Here is a 5,484-nt window from a genome sequence, read left to right as displayed (position 1 = left end):
CATACATGGTTCACAGTAAGCTCGTTACACAAGGGATTGACACAAATATCCAACAAGACTCCACACTCTCATTAGTATTCAATGTTTATCATGAAAGACAATTTGATAACTGGCGAGTCACTACTAGATTCAAAAAGTTAACTTCTTTGGGAATCATTGTAGATGCACATTTATTTATGTTTGGTTAATATCACAATTCAAGTCATCATTATTGATCATAATTGACACTCAAATGGCTTACTAAACAAACACACCCTCCCACCAAAAGAATTCAACATTGTCCCCAATGTGAGTAGAGAGAAAACAAGAGAAAAATAAAAAAGTATAGATAAACTACTAGCATGACAGTGGGCAGAACAAGGTGACAATGAATCTTCATTGGGTGCACATTTGGCGACGAATTGTAGGAGTCTCCAAACTGCTTGGCAAATTTCCCAATGGTCTGTATATCGCCATTATTTTCAGTATGTCACATGATCAAAAAGGAGAAAAAGGCATAATTGAAAATTTCACTAAATAAGTCGGTGTTGCACCTTTTGGACATGCAATCTCGCCGAATGATTCATTGGTTCCGGATATTAGAGCTGAGTCCAAAGGGCGGGGAAAGTTGGGTTGCCCAATCAGTTTGGCGAAGCGCTGAGTGATCAACTGTCCTGCCACTTTAAATGAGCATGACCATTGGGATTTGAGCTTAACCTAAACGAGTTTTAATTGATAATTATATAGCACCACCCGATCTCCAACTCTAAATTCCCTCCTAAGGATTCTTGAATCATGCATCTCTGCATCTTTTCTTTGTACATTGCAGAACTTCGTAGGCTCTAACCCTGAATTCACTCAACTCATTGAGATGATCTACTCTTCTTTTTGACTTTCTTGACTAGTCTAGGTTTAGAGACTTTAATGCCCAGAATGATTTGTCTTCTAATTCAATTGGATAACTGCAAAATTTCCCAAATACTAGTTGATAGGGAGACATAGAAATTGGTGTCTTGTAGGCAGTGTGATATGCCCTTAGTGCATCATCTAGATTTTGAGACCAATTAGTCCAATTTATATTTGTGGTCTTTGCAAAGATACTCTTAATCTCCTTATTTTAAACTTCCACTTGGCTACTTATGTGAGGATGAGATGGTGTTGCTACTTTATACTTCATCCCATATTTTCTCAAGGTTGATGGAAAATGTATATTGTTAAAATGGAAACCACCATCAATAATAATAGCCCACGGAGTGTCAAACCTACAAAAAATTGAACAACACTTCTTCCTTCGTTCTTTGACAATGCTACAGTGTCTACCCACTTAGAAACATCGTCTACCGCCAGCAAGATGTACTTGTTTCCAAGTGAACTCATAAAATGGACCCATAAAATTGATTCCCCACACATCAAATAGTTCTAACTCAAAAATTGGCTTGAGGGGAAGCTCATGTCTTCTAGATGCTCCATGTTACCTTTGGAATTCTGTACATTTCTTCGCAAATTTGTGAGAATCCTTGTAAAGGAATGGCCAGTAGTATCCACTTTGGAGGATCTTAGTAGTTGTGCGCACTCCTCCATGATGACCCCCAACCGGTAAAAAGTGACAAACACGGAGAATTTCATTGAATTCTTCTCTTCCGGGACACATCTCCTATTGATTTGGTATGGGAACTCTGTAAACAAGTATGGTTCATACCAAAAGTATTTTATGAAATCAAACAAGAAACTCTTTTGTTGATACAAGTTTAGTTCTTCTGGTATAAACCCACACATTATACAGTTAGCAAAATCAGCATACCGTGGAGTTCATATTAGAGCTACCATGAACACATGTTCATTGGGAAAGGCATCATTTATGTCTACTTCCAGCTCATCATTTTCCTTGCCTTCCAATCTCGATAAGTGGTCAGATACTTGATTTTCACAATCTTTTCTATCTTTGACTTCAAATTCAAATTCTTGTAACAATAGCATCCAACTTATCAATTTTGTCTTGGCATCCTTCTTTTCCATCAAATAACATAAAGCATCATGGTCAGTATGAATAACCACTCTAGTTCCTAGCAAGTAGGCCCAAAATTTCTCAAATTCGTATACTATCGTAAGAAATTCTTGTTCCATCACGACATAGTTAACTTGAGCACTTTTTAGATTTTATCTTGCGTAGTAAATGGGTGAAATAATTTGTTGTGTTTTCCCCACAACAATGCCTAATGTCATGCCAGTTGCATTACACAACACTTAGAAGGGTTGAGATAAATTTGGACTAATGATAACCGGAGTGGAGATCAACTTTTTATTTAAAGCACATGAAGGCTATCATTTACGCATCATCAAAGTTAAACTTCACCTCCTTCTCCAAGAGTTTTCAAAGAGGATGCCCCAAGAATTTTGAGAAGTCATTAAGGAGCCTCGGGTAAAAGTCAGGATGCCCCAAGAAGCTACAAAAACCCTTCAACGAAATAGGTATGGTAGTTTCTTTATTACTTTCATCTTTACTTTGTCAACCTCCAACCCTTTTGTGACAATTTGTGACCAACAACTATACCTTCTCTAACCACGAAGTGACATTTCCAAATTAAGGACCAAACTCCACACATCTTTGGAGAACTTGTCCCAAGTGTGCTAACACGCTTCAAAAGTATCACCTACAACCAAGAAGTCATCCATGAAGACTTCATTTGAATCCTCCACCATGTAACGGAAAATGGAAAGCATGCAACGTTGAAATGTTTCCGAAGCATCACACAATCCGGAAAACATTCTTTCAATGCAAAGGTTCCATATGGGAAGGTGAAGGTAGTTTTTTCTTTGTCTTCTAGAGTGATAGAAATTTGATTATAACTAGAGTACCATCCAAAAAGCAATTTTATCCTTTTTGCTTAAAGTTGATCAAGCATTTGATCCATGATAGGCATGGGAAATTGATAATTTTTGGTCCACGAGCTTACCTTCCGATAATCCATACATTCTCGCCATCCAGTTATCGATCTCATATACACAAGTTCTTCTTTATCATTTGGGACTACCATGATGCCTCTTTTTTTGGTACACATTATACCGGATTTACCCATTTGCTATTCAAAATAGGGTAGGTCACACCTTCATCTAACAACTTGATTATCTCCATTTTTTACTACCTCTTGCGTCGGTGAGTTCATTCTCCGCTAATGTTCAACACTTAGTGTACATTCTCTATCAAGTTGAATCATGTGGGTACAAATGTTGGGGAAAATACCCACTATAACACATTAGTCCACCCTATATCTTTTATTATCAACACCTCTAGGAACAATTCGACTTTCCATTCAAGAAAATCTCTCCCAAGAAAGCATATCAGAGATATGGTGGGAGCACTTTCAACTCAAGTCTCGGTGGCTCTTCCATTAATGGCTTTGCATAAGGAATTTCTCAATTTTTCAAATCAATGTCTAGATTGAATGGGGTTTTTGAATATACCCAAACCTGAAAGAGCAGCTACTACCTCTTTGTAACCTTGAATTTCATATTCATCATAGTAAGCAAGCACGGCTTCAAGTGGTTCACACATACACATCAAAAGGCTCACACTAAACACCATCCCATCAATAGTAGAAACCACATGAATATAGCGTGGGTGTTTTATTTACTTACAAACAATAAAGGTTACATTATCCTCGTTCACCCAAAACTTTAGTTCTCCACTTTTAAAGTCCACGAATGCTCTCCTGGTTGACAAGAATGGTCTTCCAAAAATAATAGGAATTTCAACATCTGTTTCACAAACGAGAATGACAAAATCAGCCAAGAAATGAATTGTTCATTCTTCACCATGATTTCATATAGTATCCCCACTAGTTGTTTAATCGATTGGTCTTCCATCAAGAGTATCAATGCTTTGGCTTCCGGTTCACCCAACAAAAGTTTTTTGTAGATTAGATGTGCCATTAAATTGATGTTTGCCCCCAAATCGCATAGGGCTTTAGCAAATTGGAGCATGTAATGGTGCAAGAGATGGTGAATGCTTGGGGATATTCTTTATCTTTTATCATCCCTTAGTCATAATTGCTTGCAGCTATGAGACACTTCAATTATTTCAAAATGCAAGCCCTTTTTTGTGACTAACTCCTCCATAAACTTGGCATAACCCAGAATCTCAAACAATGCTTCCAGTAGAGTGATACTAATCGTTTAAGTCTTGTACACCAATAAAAAACTTTTAACTTCTCAGGAAATGGAAGAGATACTTTTTGTAAAGGTTGCACACACTTTGGGATTGGATTGTGTTTCTTCACATATTTTTTGTGGCCCTTTGGCAATGCGTTGATGGATGGGTACTTTTTCTCCCTTCATACCTTTTTCTTGTTCATGTATTTGAGCTTCTTCATTGATCGGTACATTTTTTATTTCTACCTTTCCACTACGAATAACCACAACCAGACCTCTATCATCATCTTCCCTGGTCATTTTTTGTTCCAATTATGTTGAAAGTAAACTCAACTGACCTTCAAGTAGCTTGATTGCATCTGCGTGAGAGTCCACTTTATTGTTCAATGACAAATAATCCAATTTCATCCCTTTGAAAAAATCATTACCTTCAACTTTTACAAGGATTTGTGACAACTTGCACTCCCTTTCGACTTTGGGCTCTCGCTTGATGGAGTGTGGTTCTTTTCATGGTCATCCTCATTTTTTCAATAATCACTTTTCTCAGCCCATTCTTGATAGTATATTCTTTGTTCTTCCTTCTTGTGATAGTTCCAACCTTGATTTCCACCTCGCTATAAATAGTGTGGGTGAAAACCCTCCTCATATTTATTAGAAATCCAACCTTGATTCTCCCAAGGTTTTGAATAACCAGAAGAAAAACCCACCTCAACTCTAAACACTCCATTTGGAATTCTCACATTCTCTAACATATGCTCTTGTATTAGTTCCATTTGGGCCAACATTTTCTTTGTTCATTCTAAAACAAAAAGAAGACAATTGATCTTCTTGAGTGTATCAAGCATGATTTATTTTCATCATGTCATCAAGAAGAAATGAAGCCACCTCAAATGATTACAACGTTATTCCCCTTGAATCAATTGATCAACCACTCTTTTATTAACCAAATAAATATTGGAGTAGCAAATCATTTGGTAGCCCGTGATTTGGGCATTAAAGTAGGAGTTTCTTGAACCTCAACCACATTTCATGGATGGATTCACCTTCCAGTCGCTTAAAACCTTGAATGTTATCTCTGAGTTTCATCACCATCGATCGAGGGCAGAACCTTACATTAAGTGTCGTGATAAGCTCACCCACAACGTGATAGAATACATTGGTAGCTTGGCCAACCACAAGCTAGCCTCCTCCGTCTGAGGAAATAATCTGGGCAAGATTAAATCTTGTGGCACATTCTTGAATGAAAAATGGTTGCACACATCTATAAAATTTGTCATATGTTTATACGGATCTTCATGAGCTAGCCCACCATAAAGTCCCTTCATTTGGAGGAGATGAAGAGTAGTGTTCGTGACC

At 37.4% G+C, this 5,484-nt stretch overlaps 1 non-coding gene across 1 annotated transcript; it reads left to right on the top strand.

Annotated features, from left to right (window-relative positions):
- Positions 1 to 5,104: 5,104 nt before the first annotated feature.
- LOC112942095 (small nucleolar RNA R71) lies at positions 5,105 to 5,211 on the top strand. The gene has a single exon (XR_003247973.1). It is a non-coding gene; the product is annotated as a small nucleolar RNA R71 (small nucleolar RNA).
- Positions 5,212 to 5,484: the final 273 nt, after the last annotated feature.

Source organism: Solanum lycopersicum, chromosome 8 (assembly GCF_036512215.1).
Source record: "Solanum lycopersicum chromosome 8, SLM_r2.1".
NCBI classification, from domain to species: domain Eukaryota; kingdom Viridiplantae; phylum Streptophyta; class Magnoliopsida; order Solanales; family Solanaceae; genus Solanum; species Solanum lycopersicum.
Note: the sequence above shows the minus strand (reverse complement) of the source record. Positions and strands in the feature narration are given on the sequence as shown.